Source organism: Suricata suricatta, chromosome 14 (genome assembly GCF_006229205.1).
Source record: "Suricata suricatta isolate VVHF042 chromosome 14, meerkat_22Aug2017_6uvM2_HiC, whole genome shotgun sequence".
Taxonomy (NCBI): Eukaryota; Metazoa; Chordata; class Mammalia; order Carnivora; family Herpestidae; genus Suricata; species Suricata suricatta.
Genome location: NC_043713.1, coordinates 25,587,289 through 25,607,381, shown reverse-complemented (window position 1 = coordinate 25,607,381; position 20,093 = coordinate 25,587,289). Strand labels below are relative to the sequence as shown.

The 20,093-nt window shown below is 48.1% G+C and overlaps 1 long non-coding RNA gene across 1 annotated transcript; it reads left to right on the top strand.

Moving 5' to 3' along the window:
* The first annotated feature begins 17,501 nt into the window (after positions 1-17,501).
* On the top strand, positions 17,502-18,978 carry LOC115278479. The gene is made up of 2 exons (XR_003902913.1): positions 17,502-17,793; positions 18,775-18,978. It is a non-coding gene; the product is annotated as an uncharacterized LOC115278479 (long non-coding RNA).
* The last annotated feature ends 1,115 nt before the right edge of the window (positions 18,979-20,093 follow it).

The window sequence follows — 20,093 nt, the reverse complement described above, 5'->3', positions numbered from 1 at the left end:
ATGTCTGAAGTTTATAGTTTACATCGGACGAAGCGCGCTCATGTATACAACACACTCCAGGGCTATTATCCAACAGTCCTATTTTTCAGACGAGAAAATGGCGTCACAGGGTGCTAAGTGCCAAAGTCAAATACAAGCCTAGATTTCTGCCTACACTCTTGACATTATTTTTTTTCACCCACACCCAACGTGTAAATGATCCAGGTAAGAGTAGATAAGGGGAAACCTGAAGGCTTGATACCAGATCTTCCACAGGATCCCCTGTATTCAGCTGAGTGGTCTGCTGTACCCTCCGCTGGCCAGGTGTTTAGTGCAGAGCCTCTTTTGACCAGAAAATAAAATTGCTCTACAGAAGAGAGGAGCAGGGGACAGAGAGGGGTGGCTGGATGCACAGATTGGGGATAAGTCCTGTGGTCCAACTATTTGCAACCAATCCCATTCATGACCTCACACCTCATTCTCTCCTTTTTGGGTAATCTGAACCTCCATGTGTGGGGCCCTCGGAGGTCCTGCAGGACAACACCTCACTCCTCTTGGCTCTTCTCCTGTGTAAACTCTTAGATTGTGATGTTCTCTCTGAGATCTGAAGCACAGGCCTCAACCTGCCTTCCACCCTCACCATGTCCTTAAACCCCTCTGGACACCATGTCCTTAAAGCCTGCTCTCCTGTTTTCTTTGAAGTTGTGACTTAACATATACTATCATTGTAGAAAATATTTCAAGATAGAGGACATAAGTGTGTTCTACTGAAAAGAAATGTTTCATTGAATGAAGTTCAAACCTTTGATTCTGCCTAAGTCATCACTCTAGTTAACTGATAATGGTTGTTATTACCCCCACTCAGTCCTATCTCACCAGACCTCCTGCTTCTGGATGAATATTCCACTGGCCACATGACAAAAAGCCCATGTAATCTTTCCATTCTTTGTCTGCAGTCCCACATTTTCCAAGATATTCAGGCTTTAAAAGTGTGAAGACCTCATTTCTATCTCCATTATCCTGTTGGTGACAGAGGGTCGCCCAAAAATTGTGTGCACCAGAACCTGAGGATGTGGCCTTGTTTGGAAGGCAGCTATGCTCACCACTATACTACCAACACGTGACCTTGTTTGGAAATAGGGTCCTCGCAGGTGTCATCAAATTAAGGTGAGGTCATTTGTGTCCTCACAAGAAGAGGTACAATTTGGACACAGAGACACACACAGGCAGAAAGCCATGTGATAGAAGACAGATTGGAGTGACCATCTATGTGACTAGGAGCACCAGGGATTTCCAGCAGCCACCAGAAGCTGCAAGAAAGCAAGGAAGGATGGAGATTTCAGAGGGAGCACGGCCCTACCAAAACACCTTGATTTTGGACCTCTGGCCTCCAGAAGGGTGAGAAAACAAACTTCTATTGTTCCGAGTCACTCAGTGGTGCATTTTTCCAGCGGCCCCAGGAGAGTAATACAGTGACCATGACTGTTTGCTTCTTTGTAATGCTCCTGAGTGTAACCCATTTCTCCCCTTCATCATTACTGAACCCCTACTATAGGCAGAGCATAAGGTTAGGCTCTGGAGAAGGAGACTTCACTAAGGTCAGGGAGTACAAATCAACATCTTCAAGAAGCTTAGGATTTAATCAGAACCAGAAGATACATTTGGAAATGGTCCAGGTTAAAAAAAAAATAGCAGTGTGCCATGAGGCCCCATGAAGGACAAAATATTTGCCCAGGAGTTCAGAGGACAGGAGAGTCTTTGCAAGGAAGGTTCTGTCCTGGAAAAGAGAGAAATTTAAGGCTCGTCTTTATGGATTGCATCGAGTTTGCTGAGTAAAGTTGAGAGGGATGTGATGTGTAAATACAGAAGTATTCCATCTGGGGAAAAGGCCAGGCTGGCTGGGGTGGGGAGTCGTGTTAGAGGTGGCCAGACAAATGGAAGGAGCCTGGATCACAGAGCGAGCACTGGGAGGCCACACTAAGGATTAGGGCTGGCCCTGAGAAGTGGGTTGAAGGGAGGGCACTGAAAGCCTTCTGCTTGAGGCTTACATCATGCCTTAGGGTGGAGACCAAGCAGCGGTTGTTGCTGATAAAGTCTTGTTGAAAGAACCAATAGAAATGACGGTTCTGTACTTACGCATTAGAGTAACCACGCAGCGAGTCCACTGAATTCTTTCTTCCCAGACAAGACTCACCCTGGCTCTAAGGAAGTGAGCGGCGGAACGTTTGGGAGAGAGGCAGGGCACTGAGCGATGCCACGGGCTGTGCCCCTAATGGAGATCAATCAGAACAAAGAGAAAATAGCCCTGTGTTACTGCAAAAGTGGGATTCCAGGGGTCAAAGTGCACTTTGTACCTCACTGTATCTAGCACATGGCTTGAGGGGCATCTAAATGCTGGGCTTTGGAGAGCACTGTCCTTCCAGATGCCAGGACAGGTCCCCAGCTGCCCAGGGACCCTCTCATTTGGCTTTTGCACAACTTCAGCACTGGTGTTTAACTTTTTTCCCTTTTTTTTTCTTCCTCCCTGTTATTTAAATGGTTTTAAACATGAAACTAGGCCAGGAAAAGGGGGTAGCATTGTTTTAATAATTAGCAATTATGATCGCTGCAATATTAATTGCATATTTCCATAGCAAACACGTCCCCAGAGGGCCAGAGGGAGTGGTGGTTAGAGACTGCCAGAGCCTAAAACTGGAATTCCTGAGAACAGAAAGAGGAGAGGAAATCAACTTCTTCCATTTAAGCAAATTACCACGGGGACTGCAGGGCCCCTCTAATTAGCCCAGCTTGCAGGAGCTGGTGAGCGGGCTGGTGGAAAAGTCTCACTCGGTACCACCAGGCCTGCCTGCACAGGCCCCTGCCCCGTTATTTCTTTTATTTTTGTCATTTGGGCAAGACAGCAACTTGATTCCGGGGGGGGGGGGGGGGGGGGGGGGGCGGCTGGGCTGGGCTGGAAGATGACACTCCAGGCCTCAGTGCCCCGGACCCCCAGGCTGGGGCCCTGGGTTCATTTGTGCAAATCCTGACCACAGAAGGGCAAAATGGGACAGGACCGCAGGCAATTCCGCGTGGTGGCGCTCAAGGGAGGCTGTGGCAGGGGAGGCCGCTGAGCCTGCCTTTCTGATTCTGTGACACAGATCGAGGGGTTCAGAGTGGAACGGGGGTGGAGGGGAGGAAGAAGCAGAGGGCAGGGAGAAGCAGGCGTGCAGAGAGGAGAGAGAGAAAGGAGGGCCCCCGAGAGAAGGTGGTGCTGCAGAGAGGCCGCAGCAGAGAGGGGCAGGCAAGGGAGTAAGGGGACAGAGGAAAGAAATGAGGGAGACCAGGGTAGGGATTAAAATGAAAAGCCAACGAAGCCATCAGACCTAAGGTAAGATTTATCAGAGAAGACTTCCTGGAAGTGGGGTCCTTCATGACTGCTTTGCACTCACCCCGGGAAGGGATTCTACAACACAGGGCCCTCCTGCTGCAGCCCCCAGACTCAGGGACAATGACAGGCTCTTGCATAAGTCCCCAGATGAGGCTGAAGAAGTGGGACTGTGGCAACACCCACTGGTCTTTCCCTGTCGTTCTCTGTCAGAGGAGGGAAGAGACGAAAAGACAATGAGCTCAGAGCCCAGCAGTACCCCATGTTCACAGGTCTCACATCTGCCATGTGCCACACCACACTTCGTCTGCAGGGGACAAGAAGGCAGCAAATACTATCTCCATTTCACAGGGGGGAAGACTGAGGACTCCTGCCCAAGATCACACACTTTAAAAAGGCAAAGCCTGGGACTCTTTCCAACACATCCCACTTCCTCCCCAACCTTTCATTAGCCACTGAGTTCTTAAAAGCAAACTTCCTAACAGAGGCAAGCCCTGCCTCTCTGTATCTGTGGCCGGGGCTATCTCCCAAGATGGGGACAAATCTCACCCATCTGCTCCCGGTCTGTTTCACAGGATACATGGTCTTCATTTTAAAGTAAACTTGCTAAGCAAAACTCCAAATTCACAAATAGAGACATTATAGGGTAATAATTCTCATTGTAAAAGGGTTCCCCCTAAGGTGCCTTTAAATGGGGGAGCTCCCCTGTGCATGGAGGCGTTTGTTTACAGATCATCGACTCCTCGATGGAGAAGCTGGGAGGCTTGACAGAGAAACTTACACACAAAATGTCTCTGGCTGCTTCCAGTGGAAAAAGATAAACAATGAAAATAAAGCGAATGTGCTTCAAGAGAAGGGAATCCAATTGTGCAACGGTAATGATGGCGATAATACTTTATGCACACAAGTGCCCATCATTTCACAGAGCTCTTCATGCCTCCTGTCCCCCGCCCCAGCTGCTGTCAGAATAGCGGTGGTGCCACCACCCTGTGCATTGGCAATCCCACAAGGAAGGGCAGCAATTAGTCCCAGTGGGCAGGTGAGGAAAGTATGCCCAAAGGTCTTAGTGCCTACCTGAGGGCACACCTTGCACAGATAGACTTTGAATCCCACACACTCTCAGTGTTTCTGGGGCTGTTTTCATCACCTCCTGCTCCCCATATGGATGAGAGAGGGACTCCCGCCCTAGGATTATAGAGACAATGGGACACACAATACCCACCACTGGACAGGGGAGATGGGAGAGCAAGCAGTCCCTTAGTCACAGATGCTCAACCCCGAGAAGGAGGATGTCTCACTCAATGCAGAGCCACCCGGGGGGGTGCCCTTGGGAACAGGGAGAACAACAGGGGCTGTGGAAGGCAGGCTTTGTAGTAGAAAGAGGGTGAGATGCTCCCTGATTCCCAAGGGAAGGTGTGACTGGCTTGTTTGAATCATTCGTGGATGAGCACAACCAGTAGGAGGTTCCCTCGAGAGGACGGTGGTGTGGTTGGGGACCCTTCTCTGTGGAAGCAGAGTGAGGAAGGGAACATTTGTTTAGGTGCTTTGAGGTCCTCCCAATTTCACCAGCTGCCAAAGCAGCACCTTAGTCAGCACTCACACCACTGAGGTCCCCTTACTGACGAGGCCCCCCCCCTACCCCTCAGCACCCTGGACAGCTCATTATTCAATAACATGGCCAAGGGCTTCTAAGAAACAATACTGCCCAATGCCCAAGCCAGGTCTGGAAACAATGTGTCCCGAAGGCAGGGTTGGGCCAGCAGCTCTGTCCCAGAGCAGCTTCCCCCGCCCCCACCACCCACCCCAGCTATTCAAGCTCCAGCCTGTAAAATGCATTCCCCTCCCACCTTTCCCTGTTAACAAGTCTGGAAGGCTTTGCTCACTCTGTGTGTGTACAAACATTACCCGGTATATTTTTGATCTTACTTATCCCTGGGAATCCATCTCAAAGCTGCCTTTGGAAACTCCTAAGCAGGATGTAATGCGTGGATTTCAGCTTCTGCTCAATAGTTTGCAATGTAGTTATTCCCCAAGCTTTAGCATGCGAGAAGAAAACAACCGAAGCAGAAACATGTTTAACCAAACAGCAGCTTGAGGGTGGGGGGAGATGGGGAAGAAAGGGAGAAAGGGAGGGAGGGGCAGAGAGGGGAGGCCCTGGGCAGCCCTTGTGCCTGCTTCTTCCAAGAATTTACTAAATGATTTCTAGAAGCTGCCTGCCTCAGCCCCAGAACGGCCTAGGCTTCCCCTGGCCAAGGGTGCCTGCTGGGTGCTGTTGGCAGAGGGAAGTATGAAGGGTGGTCCAGGGGTGAGCAGCAGGTGGAAACACGGAAAAATGCTCTTGACAGAACATTTGAAGGTACTTTGAAATTTAAAGAGAAAAAACATAAGGACATAAAACAGGATTCCACTACAATAAATCTACGAGGTGAGCAAGACTAAGGACAAAAATTAAACAGCAATCTAGAAAAGTCAAAGTGCTTTGTAAAACTGTGTGGAAGGTGGGACATTGATTCCCCTCTGCTTGGAAAAGTCTTTTAATATAATAATAGTGTTTGGATAATGATAATACTTTGATGTGATTATGAATAATAGTGTTGGGGTAACTGGGAAGAATCAGGAAGGAAAACAGGGTGTCGTATCACCCCTCTGAAAACTAGTCTTCCAGATGAAGGTGCCACTTGAAGCCATCACACCAATATCTCTTAAGTAAAAGAAGTCAAAGGGAATGCAGGGTAGGCTTGAAATTGAGGATTGGTCTATAAGCAGAGGTGGCTTCCAGAAGAAGGAAGTGCTAAAAATAGAAACAGCCACACTGAATCTCCTTCAACCCACCTTCTAGGTAAGTCAGGTCTGCAGAAGTGATTGGTTTGTCCCTGGTGTCTTTTATCCTTTGTGGAAGACCAGCACCCCACCCAGAATCACCTAGAACCAGAGCTTACGTGACTGGGTCTGAGCTACCACGGGACAGGAGGCCATGGAGGACAGATGTAGGTGACGAAGCCCAGCTAGCAGCAACCCCGGCCATCAGAATGGCTGTGGGAGCTTCGAAGGAAGAGATGAGGCTCACCTGCTCATTGTTGAGCTTCGATTGCTCAATATATTTCTCCAACACATGTCCACATTGTATAACCACGCGTTGAGATTTCCAGAGAACCCCTGTGCTGGGGGTCTGGGAGAGATGGCAGCCACAGCAGCTCCAGTGTCTTCGTCAGATGGATGCCACATAGAGAGCAATAACTATCTACTGGATGGAACCAGGAGGGAACAAGGCCACCAGGGGTGGGATGAGGGTCTGGAGTGCTTTGTGGCCAAGGCATCCAACACAGATGTGAGACAGGCCGTGCTGGGCCTACCGCTGTAGCCCCTGAGGTCTTATCCAGTTCCTCGTAAACCTTGTCCCCAGCTCCCATGACACATCTGCCAACACCACTTCTATCTGCCAGCTCTCCATATCCCACCCCCGCCCACCACATGCTTATCACATGTCAGCACACCCTAGGCTTCCCGTGAATAGCTGCTCGCCAATGAATCTGGGTAGAGGATTTTATATTAAGTAATGTTATATTGTACTATATTCTCCAATAGTATTACTATTATACACTCCAACATTACATTATCTCCTATATTCTTATTATTATCTCCAATTAATGGGTTATTTGTCAGTATAGAAGTAGATAGCTGGGTGTTCTATGGGCCACAAAGGTGAACCAAGGACAAGTCCAGGCCTAAGTGCCAAGTCCATTTGGATGGACAAGGTCAAAGTTCAGGGAAGGTCAGAGCTGAGTTAGAACCTGAGGAGCAAGCTGGTGAGGCAGGAAACAGCAATGGTGCTGCCCAAGCACAGGTGCTCAGTAGTTACTGGCTAAGCGGATGCTGGCGGAAAAGCAGGAGTGGCCCTGGACGAGGGGCCACTGAGGATGGATAGCTCTCATTTCTGCTTTTGCCAAATGCCAGTCCCACTGAAAACTAGGAGCTGTGTCCCCTGCAGGAAAGAATGTTGGAGATGGCCAATAGCCTCAAATTATTTTGGAAGCAAGTGGAGGTAGAAATAAGTAAGTAAATAGGCAGATGAAACAAAAGTAAATTTTAAAAGATAGAAATGTCAGAGCTAAGAAGGGATACTAAGGATTATTATTCTGGTTGAACATCCAAGTCAACAGACAAGGACATCAGGCCCCATGAAGCTGCAGGATTCCCCAAGGTTAGTGATTGATCCAGGATTCATCCCTAGACCAGTGTCTCTCCACTCCCCTTGTCTAATGGCAGGATATCATTTACCTTCTGTCATTTACAGAAACATGAGCTGCATAAGAGCAGGCACGGTGTCAGTTTTGTCTCTCCAACACCAAGAACACTGCCGGGCACATAGTAGGTGCCCATCAAATGCAATGGAATCCAATGGATGGGATGGAATAGAATGGGTAAGACGGAATGGAAGAGTTAGCAGAGCAAGGACTAGGATTTGGGTGTCCTGATTTCCATTTGACGGTACAGGTAAAAGAGAACCACAAATGCCCTCCCTTCTGGCCTCTAGTCCTACCTGTAGAATGCCCCACTTCTGTCTCCTCTTTTCTTGTCTCCAGCCAACTAATCTCTCACCCCAAGCAAGTAAGAAAAGGGTCTACAGCTCAGGCTTTTGCATTGGAGACAGAGGACAGAAAACCAAAGTCTACATCCTTTGTGAGAGAAGCTTTGAAAAGTGAGGGGCAGTTGCTTAGCCAGAGGTGGAGACACAGACCCTAACCCAGGTTGACTCTTGAGCCACAGAAAGCAAAAAAGACACAGAAGGAAGGCTCAGGAAGTACGGCCACGGGCCACTCCTGAGCCCATGCTACAAAGACTGTGCCACCTCTTCTGTCTGCTAACTTCTCCTCCAAGGCACACAGCAGGGTCACGGCCAATCCGACAATCCCACAGTATTTATTAGATAGCCCTGAAGAAACTGGGTGAAGAGCAAGGACCTTTTACAGCAACCATAGTGATAACTAGAATTAGCCTTCTTATTCCACAATGGCACATTGTTCCTAGCACTCACGTCTGGAACCCTCCATTCTCCCTGATGCTGGGGCACTGGATCTCTGTCCATTTCCATTCCCTCCTCCATGATGACCAACCCCATTGTCACCACTCACAAGCAGTTAACTCTTTACTGTTAAACTTGTTCCCACTTGCAGAGCCCAGGCTAATCACATCCTCACAGTGACTCTTGCCGGGGACAGAATTCAGGCAGTGCTTCGGGGGCTGAGCTCGACAAGATCCCATTGTCTGGTTGTCCTGTCAGTGCTATCTGCCAGCAGTTGTTGGGACTGCCTGCCTAGTCCTAGAGCCATTTCCTGACTTCAGGAATCTGTGTGCTTCCTGGCTTTTTAACATGTGCCTCACATTGTCCCTGAGTCTCTGTTCTATTCCTCTCTCTCGGACACTCGTCTCCACCGGCATCCATCACCGTCACGCCCCTGAATGCCCACCACTACCACACCACCCATGAGGAACCTGTCACCTCCCATTGCTGTGTGTTCACTGACCCCATCAGCGCTTCTGCGCTTCAGAGCACCTGCCTGTGTCGTGATTGCCATTTTCCAGGTCCTTGTCCCTCTGGTGTTGCTCCCAGCCTTACCTCAGCTCCACCAGCTCTGACTCCTTACCCCATCTGCCCACAAAGCCCACCATCCAATACGGCTCCCCTCAGCCAGCAACTGGCATCCACCACTGTTCAGCGAGGGTGGCAGGGTTGAAGGAAAGAGAGGCAGAAGAACAATGGACTATTGACTATGAATTCCATTCCTCTTCCCACCTCTGGCTATTTAAACAGTTAGAAGCCAGGCTTTCTTCCCTATGTGTGTGTACACATATTAGCTACACTATTGCCTATCCTACTTATCCTTAGGAATTTGTTTCAAAGCTGCCTTTTGGAAACCCCTAAGTAGGATGTAATTCAGTGGATTTTATGTTCCGCTCACTGGCTGGCAAAGTCGTTTATTCCACAAACCCCTGGCATATCAGAGAGAAAGAAGATGCATGAAAAATGGGGCTCCGCTATGCCCGCACGCCTGACGTGGCCCCAGCCTGGGCTGCGGGAGATGAAACCTCCTTGCCTTGCCAGAGTCTGTGGAAAGTTTCTTAACGTCAAAACTTCTACATTCTCAACTTCAATAACGTGGGTTGTTAGGATGAAAGAAACAGTCTGTAAATGGCATTTAAAAGCAAATTGGATTTGCTTCCCCCAGCTGATACAGCCCTCGGTGCCTCTTGCCAGAGGAGGCCGTTTACTTCTCATCTGAAGCAGCCATTTGTCATGTGTCAGAGAATCTGAAATAAAATTCCTTTGTGTACGACTGTCTAATAAAGAGGTTCTTAGCGTTAATAATTTACTCTAAACGCCGTTCACACAGTGTTTCTCTCGCACCTTCAATCTAAGCTATCGAAGCTGAGAGGTGTGCAAGGATTTCCGAAGATCCCAAATATGTGTTCTGGAATACCATTTACAGGAAACAGCCACCTTCTTTAGATGCAAGGCCAGTCGCTCCGCTCGGAGGTGTTAACATGCACCAGGAGAGCCATCCGCTTGGCGGGAAGGAAGCTTAAATCCACGGGACCCGGGAAGGGAGAGGACAGGAGGACGGGTTTGCAATGCAGAGGGAGAGAACAGGACAGCGTTCAGACACCATTCAACCACATCTGTTGAGGGACTCAATGCACCAGGTTCTCTTGCTTGGCCAAGGGTCAGAGGCACAAAACCACCTTTCTGGAATGAGGTGGAGCACAAATCAACAAATGTAGACAAACATATTCAACTTTGTAAACAAGGTTTATGTGGGGCACCTGGGTGGCTCAGTCAGTTGAGTGTCCGACTTCAGCTCAGGTCATGATCTCCTGGTTCATGAGTTTGAGCCCCGCATGGAGCTCACTGCTGTCAGCGCAGAGCCCACTTTGGATCTTCTGTCCTCCTCTCTCCCTGTCCTTCCCCCACTCACTCTCTCTCAAAAATGAATGAACCTTTGTAAACAAGGTTTATGGGTTGCCTGTTCTGGCCCTCCCACCCCAGAAATGGGGCATCCCTCCTCTGGCTTCCTTTACTTTAGAACCTCAGCATTGTCATTTATGGGGGTGTCCTAGTCAGTTTGGGTGGCTATAACAAATTACTATAGATGTGGGGTGGGTGGCTTAGACAACAGACACTTATTTCTTAGTTCTTGGGGCCAGGAAGTCCAAGATCAAAGTACTAGCAGACCCAGAGTCTGGTGAAGGCCTGCTCCCTGCTTCATAGACAGCTGTCTTCACATCGTGTGCTCACATGGCCAGAGCAGAGAGATGGAGAGCAAGCTCTCCTGTCTCTCCTTGGAAGACCACCGGTCCCATTCCCGAGGGCTCTGTCCTCATGACTTGATCACCTACCAAAGGCCCCACCTCCTAACACCATCACGTTGTGGGTTAGGTAGGATTTCAACATACAAATTTGGGGGGTAAGGAGGAGTGCGGGACACAAACATTCAGTCCAAAACAGACTGGACAGCTCAAGGCCAAAGACTAATCTTTTTGTCTCTGCATCTAGCACAGTGCTTGTCAAACATCGACCCACAGTGTAGACAACCTCAAACCCTATAGACAAGGTATCGTGGGCCTCAGTGATCAGTTAGAGATGCAGCATTTGGCTAAGTGAAGTGTGAGGGGTGGGTTTATTTCAGAGAAGTGAGGTCTTAGGTGACAGCCGCCAGTCCTGGGGTCCTAGCCACATGGAGGTGTCCACAGAGGCCCCGTGGCAGCCAGCACATTCTCCACATTTCCAAGGATGGAAGAAGCAGCCGCTGTATCCAGGGCTCCTGGAAACTCTGCCCAATAGCCAGTGTGATGGTGAGGAGTCGCTGGCTTCCTCCTACTCCCAGGATTCTCGGTCTCGGGGGACATGGCAGGACTTTCGGCATTGGTACCCTCATTGCCTCCTGACATGCTACTCACATTCTGAGAAGGGCACAGCTCACCCTCCCTCTCGCAGGGCTCAGTAGGGGACAGTCATGGATGGAATTAAATAAAGGAGACAGAGTCACAGAACCACTGAATGACCCCCTGGGGAGACTATGGTCACCCTCCCCGGCAAGTGCCTCAGGTATCATAGAGATGCCAGTCAACATCCAGACACCTCCACGCCCCTTCCAGAGGGAAATGACCAGTGCAGAACACCTGCTGCCCACGCTGTGTCCTCTGTACCCTGGGACCCCCAGGCCAGAGGCAGGGACCTTGTCCAAGGGCAGCCATGCCTTGGGAAGGACAGTGACCTTTCTCGAGGCCGGGTGTAAAGAGATGAGCTGGCCCCTCTCTCCCAACTTTGACCCAGAGGCTAGTGAGAGACGGTCCGTGGGTGGAAGGTGAGGGACGTCAGAGCCATACGAAGCTGGTGCAACAGGAGATCATGCAGGACCAGAAAGGCTGCTGGCACAGGGAAAAGACTGGGGAGGACCTGCAGAGAGAAACAGGTGCAGGGAGAGAGGGACTTGCTTCTCCAGGCACCCAGGTGAATATCGTTCCCAATCCGATTCCAAAGTGGCCTTTTGTCCCGAGTCAGTGCTCTGTCCCTTACAGCCGAAGAGTCCAGCCTGAATACACCATGGAACAGACCCCTAGGTTTGAGGCCCTTGAGAAGTGGCCCGGACCAGAAGAAGCCCAACCTGAGAGGTGTGAGGTGACAGTTGACGTTTCCAGGAAGGATGAAAACTTGGGGGAGGGGCAGGGCTTTGAGAAAAACAATGGAAACTTTGAAATCAGTACAAAATCCAATGATGTCCTTTATAAATCTAAATATGCACAGGTAGCAACATTAAAGTGGACCATTAAATTTTACTAATGAAGTAATCACTTTATAAATGTATTTATAGTGTCCTTGCAGACGTGAAAGCTGAAGATAGGAGTGGAAATCTTAATGTGAATAGTTTTTCCAAAGTCATCATTTTTATTCTTCCATTTTCCTTTTGTTGTGACTAGGTCCATTTTTAGTTCTTGCTGTTGCTTATTTATATCAATCTTTGTTGTTTTTCATCCATCTTGGCAAAGGATTGTCTATTATAGTGGCCTTTAAAAAAGAAAAAAAAAGCTTTTGGTTTTATGAACTAACTCAGCTTTTTGTTTTCTGCTAAATTCGTTTGAGCTTTCATCTTTATTAATTCCTTCTGTTTATTGTCTTTGGTTTTGTATTGTTGCTCTTTATCTAATTTCTTGAGTTGATGTCATTTATTTTCAGACTTGGTCTTGTCATTAATAGATCTAAGGGTGTAAATTACCTTCTAATGCCCATACTCTGTATATTTTAATATACTGTGTTCTTGTGTTTATTCTAATAATGTAATTTCCTTTGTGATTGACCCTTTTATCTGATAATTATTTAGAGAACTAAGTTATTTAAATGATAGGAGCAGAGATTTTATTTTTGTGATCATTTTGTTGATGATTTCTATTTTATTGCATTATGGTTACTGAATGTGACATTTAGGAATGATAGTGCTCTTTAGAAAGATATTGATATTTTATTTGTGACCTAACACGTGGGCAATTGTGAATGTTCCAGATGTGTTTGAAAGGGATTGGCGTTCTCTATTCATTTGGCATATGTCACACATTTGATGTCATCACCTTTGCTAATCATGTTATTTGTCGCCTTTATATCCTGACCTACTTACCTTGTTGATCTGCTAAGAACTAAGTTAAAGCCTCTGGCCTGATGCTGTCTTTATCTGTTTCTCCCAGGAATGCTATCAATTTTTGCTTTATATATTTTTCAAGTTTTTTATTATGTGCATAATGATTTATGATTGTTATATATCATCTTAACAGGAAGTTCCTTTCACCAACCTAACTGTTCCTCTTTATTTTATTTGCTATGAATATTGCTCTGCCTGTACCTTGTTTCGTTGGCCTTCCCTGATGTATATCTTTACATCTGTCCTTTGGTTTTCAACTTTTCTATTAGCTTTATCTGTGTATCTTGCCGTAAATTTCATGAAACTGGGTTTTACAAAACCCGGTTTGAGAAGAATGTACCTCATTCACAAGAATTGTGATTGCTGATACATGTGGTTATTCTAACGATGTTGTGCATATGAATCTGTCTACCCTATTTATCAGGCTCTCTGGTTTGGTTTTTACCCACTTTTCTGACTTTTGCTAATTTGTTGGAGCTGTTTTCATTTGATCACAGTTTTCTAGTATATAGAGATTATACCCTAGATTTCTACTTTTCTAGTGTTTATCCTTAAATTTTTGTGAGTAATCTTTTGCACTGCCATAACGATATCTACAAATAATACCTAGAGTCACCCATAGCTCAAACTGAAAACAAGCGGTCTGCCTATCACTCCCTCCCTCCCTCACCACTTCTGCCCTGCTATTTCCCATCCTGATAGTACCTAAGACCTTTGTTCTGGTTTTTGCTTTTCTGATATTTTTACAATAAGCAACAGATTTCATTAATTCCTCTTCGCTTTATTGTGTCTTCCTTGCAGACTCATTATTTGGTACTTGGATGCATGTAAGAAAGTCAGTTGTATAGAATCCATCTCAACTTTATTCAGATAGATTTGGGGTGGGGAGAGGAATAACATGTTTTTATCCTACAGGCATTGGGAGTTATTTGAAAGTGCTTTAAGAGTTACTTTGCAAAGGAAAACAGATTATTTTGCTCATGTCAATTAATTTTAGGAATAGGTTTGGCTTTAACAAAAAAACCCGCAGAATAGTAACTCAAAAACATCAAAATGTACTTTTTTCTAAAGTAAAAGAAAGCCCAGAGGGGATCAGCACCAGTCTATTGTGGTCACTACACGGTATCAGGTACTTGGACTTGTGTCTTGTTGTTTCACAGAACACAATTTCTGTTCCCACAGCCACCCTAGGGTTCAATATGGCTGCTGACTCTCCAGCCATTACATCTACAAAATAGCAGGAAGGAAGAAGGCAGAAAGAGATCTTCCCATCCTTTTAAGCAGACTTCCCAGATCACAATAATTCTACTTATATTTATATACTATACCAGCTGAAAAGGAGGCTAAGAAATGAGGATTTTTTAAATTGGATGGAGATGTCCCTACATTAGGGCACATTACAGTGAAATTTAAGAATAGCAGGAATCAATAGAAAGTTCTAAAAGCTTCTGAAGAATAGAAAAAAATTCACATTAAAAATAAAAGGTCACATTTCAGGGATGCCTGCATGGCTCAGTCCGTTGAGCATCTGACTTCAATTCAGGTCATGATCTCACAGTTGGTGAGTTCAAGCCCCACATCAGGCTCCCTGCTGTCAGCGCGGAGCCCACTGCATATCCTCTGTCCCCCTCTCTCTGATCCTCCCTGCTTGCACTCTCTCTCTCAGTCTCTCTCAAAAATAAATGGACGTTTTTTAAGAAGGTCACATTCCAATAATTCGGAATCAGAATATCTACAGCAACCCTGGTAGCTAATAAAACAGCAGACCGATACCTCCAAAGGTCTGTAGGGAAGGCTCTCCAGCTTGGAATTCTATATCCAACCTCGCCCTCTGCTGCGAGGGCTTCAGCTTTCACAGGGAGCTACTGAGTGCTGTAGTTCCCCAAAATGGGGGAGTGGGCCAAGGGATTCGGGAGACAGGAACCCAACCAAGAAAAGAGGGGAAGCAAAACCCCAGAAAAATAGCTGACAGAGTAGTTGACTCATCTGAACAGAACGAAAAGAGATCTTCAGGTCTGTAGGAGAATTGGGGAGTGGGTTAGCCATCATGTACTCACAGGTATATAAACTAAGCAAATAAAAAGAGAAACCAAATATTAATCCAGAGGGGAGAAAGAAAGAATTATAATCATAACGCACAGCACAGCTGAGCTGTGAGGAGTATTTATACGGTCACATGAATATAAGCACCCAGGAGCAGTTGTCACCAAAACTAATGCTGGAGCTTCCTTGGCGGAGGGGGGGGGGGGGGGGGGGGACACAGATACATGTGCCCGGCCGGGAGGAAATGGACACAAGAAGCCCGTGAATGAACTAAAATCTCACTGTCCACAGTCGAGAGTCAATAGATAATTCTTTTTTTTTTTAATGCTTTTTATTTTTATTTTTAATGCTTTTTATTTTTATTTTTGAGAGACAGTGCGATCAGGGGAGGGTCAGAGAGAGAGGGAGACACAGAATCTGAAGCAGGTTCCAGGCTCTGAGCTAGCCGTCAGCACAGAGCCTGACGCGGGGCTCGAACCAATGAACCTTGAGATCATTACCTGAGCCTAAGTAGGACGCTCAACTGACTGAGCCACCCAGACACCCTAATAGATAATTATTAAAACTGAGAAATTAACAAAAGCTACCAGAAATGGAGAAATACAGAAGTAACTGGCACAAGAGACAGCTGACAGGTGTGACGGTGGTGCTTCGGGAGTGGGAATTTAGGGCACAGAGACGGGGGGCGGGGGGACACTGCTCTTTGCGTTATGCCCCCAGTAATACTTTTTCTCTTATAAATGTCACCATTTATGGAGCAATGTAAATCACATATACTTAAAGAAATTTATTAACGCCAGGCAATTTAGGGCTGCTTTTCCTTTGTTAGCAGGGGAGGTGAGGGGGAAATGCATGCTGTACCCTCGCCCAAACACAGTCATTCTTCCAGAGGAGGGTTGGAAGGCTGGTAAATGTTCTGAGTCTATACTCGCCCGATAAGGCTTCATTTTGCCCTCACACTTGACTGATAATTTATGTTCGAAGCCATTTCCCCTCAGAGCTTCGAAAATATGCTTCATTATTTTTCTTGTATCCCATTTCACTGATGAGGAGCGCAGTGCCAATCCAGCTCTTGTGCCCATGTGGCAGTGGGTTGAATAGCATGTCCCCCCGAAAAGACATGTCCGCGTCCTAACTAATTTCCAGCAACTGTTTTGAGTGTGACCTTCTTTGGAAAGATACTGTGTGCAGAGACGAGTAAGTTAAGGATCTCAAGATGAGATCCTACAGGGTGGGCTCAAAACAAGAGAGGACACAGAGAGGCCCAGAAAAGAAGGCCGGGGGAAGGCGGAGGCAGAGATGGGAGTGACATGGCTAAGTCCAGGGTTGGCGGGAACCCCAGGGCCAGAGGACAGGCGTGGAAGGGATGCACCCTCAGAGCCTCCCAAAGGAACCAACCTTGCCAACTTTCTGATTTCAGATGTCTGGCCTCCAGAACGGTTATCAGTATATTTCTGTTGTTTGAAGACACCCAGTTTGTGATACTTCATTATAGGAAACTAATATCCGTGCACGGAATTGTTTTTTCTCTCTGAAGGCTTTCAGGATTCTCCTTGTACCTTTCAGGTTCCAAAATCTCATCCTGACATGTCCATGTTGGTAGATTTTAAAATTTGGCTGGCCATGTGCATTGGCCTTTTAGGTCTGAGGAGTTTTCTCTTTCTTTGGTTCCAGAAAATTCTCTTCCATTAATTCTTTAAGCATTGCCTCCCCTCCATTATTTCTGCTTTCTCCTTTCAGTAAGTACTCTTTATCTCTGTATCCTGTGTTCGTGAACTTTTCATTCCTGTTTTCTATAGACTCCTCCCCCTGGGCACCGCCTTCCTGGAGAAGCTCTTGCCTTGTTTTGTCAGCAATCATTCTCTCTTCAGCCTTGCTCATTTTGCAATTTAGTGCATCCATTTTGAGATTTTTTTTGGTTGTTATTTCAACTAACAAATTTTTCATTTCCATGATCGCTAGCTGATTCTGATGATATAGATCAAAAAGCCTCCCTATCATTTAGAAGAGACCTCTCAGCTGGAAGGAAGTTGCAGCGTCCCCCAGAGTCCCATCATCTGGCACCTTCCCCAGGTCTTCTGAATCCAGAACTTCTCTCTCTGATTCGGACACTGACTGCAGTTAATTGCACTCTTGCGAGGCCCCAGGCAAGTTGCAGAACACTCCACATCCATCACCCTGCTTAATCTCATTTGTTTAACAGTACCATCAAGATGGTAATATCAATATCCCCATTTAGTAGATGGACAAGCTAAGGCAGGTAGAGTTTACTTGGCCCTGATCACAGAAGAGCTGGTCGGCAGTAGAGACAGAGTCTGGACGTCGGTTTGGCTGATTCCAGAACCTGGAACCTTGGTCACTCCATTATTCTGCCCTGAATTATGTTGCACGGATCACAGTTGGTGCATTTGTTAAAGGGAATTAGTGTAGAGCAGTGGTTCTCAGCCGGGAGTGACTTCATTCCCGAGGGGACATTTGACAATGTCTGGAGACATTATTGATTGTCACAACAGGGGAGGGAGGAAGGTGCTGCTGGCATCCAGTGTGCAGAGGCCAGGATGCTGCTAAATGTGCTACGATGCACAGGACGCCCCGTCCCCCACGAAGCATGGTCCAGCCCAAGCGTCACCAGTGCCGAGGCAGGGACGCCGTGGTGTAGGGCGTCTAAAACCTCTTCCAGCCCCGCAAGCCTGTGGTGACTAGCCCGTGACGTCAGGGGTAAGTATAGGACAGCATCCCCAAAAAGGCGTGAGTGGCCCAGGTCACTGCCCTCATGAATGTACAGACTTTAAAGGTGAGGGACAGGCATCCCTCCCATGCCGGAGAGCTGTAGCGACACACTGTCTTGTCCCAGAGGTTGTCAGCCCCACCAACCCCAGACTCCACACACCAGCCCCCGAGTACCAAGTTAATATTCACTGGGTAAAGCCTTTTGAGACAGGACGTGCAGCATATGAATGTGGGAGGTGCCCCTTTGTTTCTCCTTTCTCTCCATCTTAGACATATAGCGGCGCTCTGTTCTGCTTCTCGGCCCCAAGGAGGCCTGCAGGGTGGGGAGCAGAAAATGACCCCAGGACAGGTGGCCAGAAACAGCAGGACCTGAGGGAGGCAGCCAGAGCAAGGGGCGGCCAGCGGCATGGTACACCTGCAGAGGCCAGCCCTGGGCTGGGAACACAGCCTCGCCGAAGGAAAGCATGCCTTAAAGTGGGGGGATGTGGGGATGGGTGGGGATAGGGCGGAGGGGGCCTACCCAGCTGTGTTCAGGCAAGGGCGGGGCTCATGCGGCATCCTACCTGTCTAAACCATTATGCGAGGCAGCCCATGGGAGAGAGAGAAGGCCAAGCAGGGAGCCTGCAAGCAGAATGGGGTCCTGTGTCTGAGCCGGGCTCCCCCAAGTCCTGCTCTCGGAGCCCATTCAGCTAGCTTGATTCCGGAGCTGCCAGGCATCTGGGGCCAACCCTGGGCAGGGGTGAGGCACCTCCCAGCCACTCTGGGCCCTGTGGCACCCATGGATTTCTCGAAAGCTACCTGCCTGCCTCCCCTTCCAGCTCCCCCAAAGTAAATGAAACACAGAGGGGTGAAAGGTGGGGAAAGCCCTCCCCTTGGCTCAGGTCCCGAGCCCAGTGTGATCGGCCACACGACAGTGCAGCGGTGAGGTGAGCTAACCCTCCTTTCCTCCACCCTCCGCCCCTCGACCAGGAACCTAGGCCAGGAGGGGGAGACTCCAGGCCTCCGCCCGGAACCCCTGGAGTGTGCCCCACGCCCCACAGCCAGTCTGAACCTGGTGGGCCTGCTCTCTGTGGCCACAGACGGGAGAACAAAATCTCCGCTCATCAGTTGCTGTTTTTCAAACTCAAAACCCATTTCCCTATTGACCCACATAAACATTTTGGAGATCGTTAATCTTCATTTCTGATTGATTTTCTGTCAATATTTCCCTGCCTGGCCCCCACCCCAGCCTTTCCATCAAGTAGTTAATGAGCTGTAAACAAACACTTGGATGCTCCAGGAGGATGGTTTTCCAGAAGCTTCTGGCTCTGCTATGGGTGCATGTGTGTGTGTTTTCTCACGTGGGGTCTCCACGGCCCACGAAGTTAGGATAACCTGTCCCCAATCCAGGAGGTGACTGGCAACTACCCAACATGAAAGCAGTGCATTGAATAAACCTAAATCTTTCTCCTCTGCCTCTCACCACCCCCTCCCTGCAACTCTGGGTGAAGGGCTCCATTAGGAGCAAATAAGGAGCCGGGGAACTGGTGGACCCAGGAGCACAGTGTAAGTACTTGTTCACCCCCTGGCAGGGCCCTGGGGATGGACCCCAGCTGAGAGCTAGCCTGGAAAAATTAGGGGAGGGGGGGGCCTGGGTGTGGCACCTAAGCGATGTCTCAGGGTGTCAGAGGGGCCAGAGGTTTGGTAGCTCCCCCAAATGATAATGCGCTGGAGAAGACAACAGACCGCTCACCGTGGGGTCTCTTTTCTCATCCATCAGATGGGGTCAAGAATTCCTTTCCTGTCTTTCTCCCAGGAATGCTAGAAGAATCTGGGGACACAGGGATTAGGAAAGGTGTAGGGCTTACCACAGATGTCAGGGAGGTGACCACCCCTCTCTCCCCCCCACCCCCCCGGTCTCTCTGGCCCCAACGCCGCCCGCTGGGTCCCCATCTGTCCTCCCCACCCGCCAAGGCCCGGGAGTTTTTCTGCAGTCCGCCTGAATGTTAACACGCAGGGAAAACTTCAAGGAAAACATACAGCTGATAAAAATTTAATGCTATATGTAACAAAGCAGAATGAATATTTAATCCGTGCTTTTATGCGAAACCACATAACCAACCGGCCCCACGCGGCGGCGAGGACCGCTCGGCCCCTCCCTGCTCGCGGCGCCCTGTGCCCGGCAGCGAAGCAGTTAAGCTGCTGGCAACAAGCAGCTCCTAATAAACACTCGGCTAATTCTGTAGGAAAAGCACTAATTAGAAAAGCAATAATAATCGGTGTAATTGCTCTAAATTACCCTCCTAACA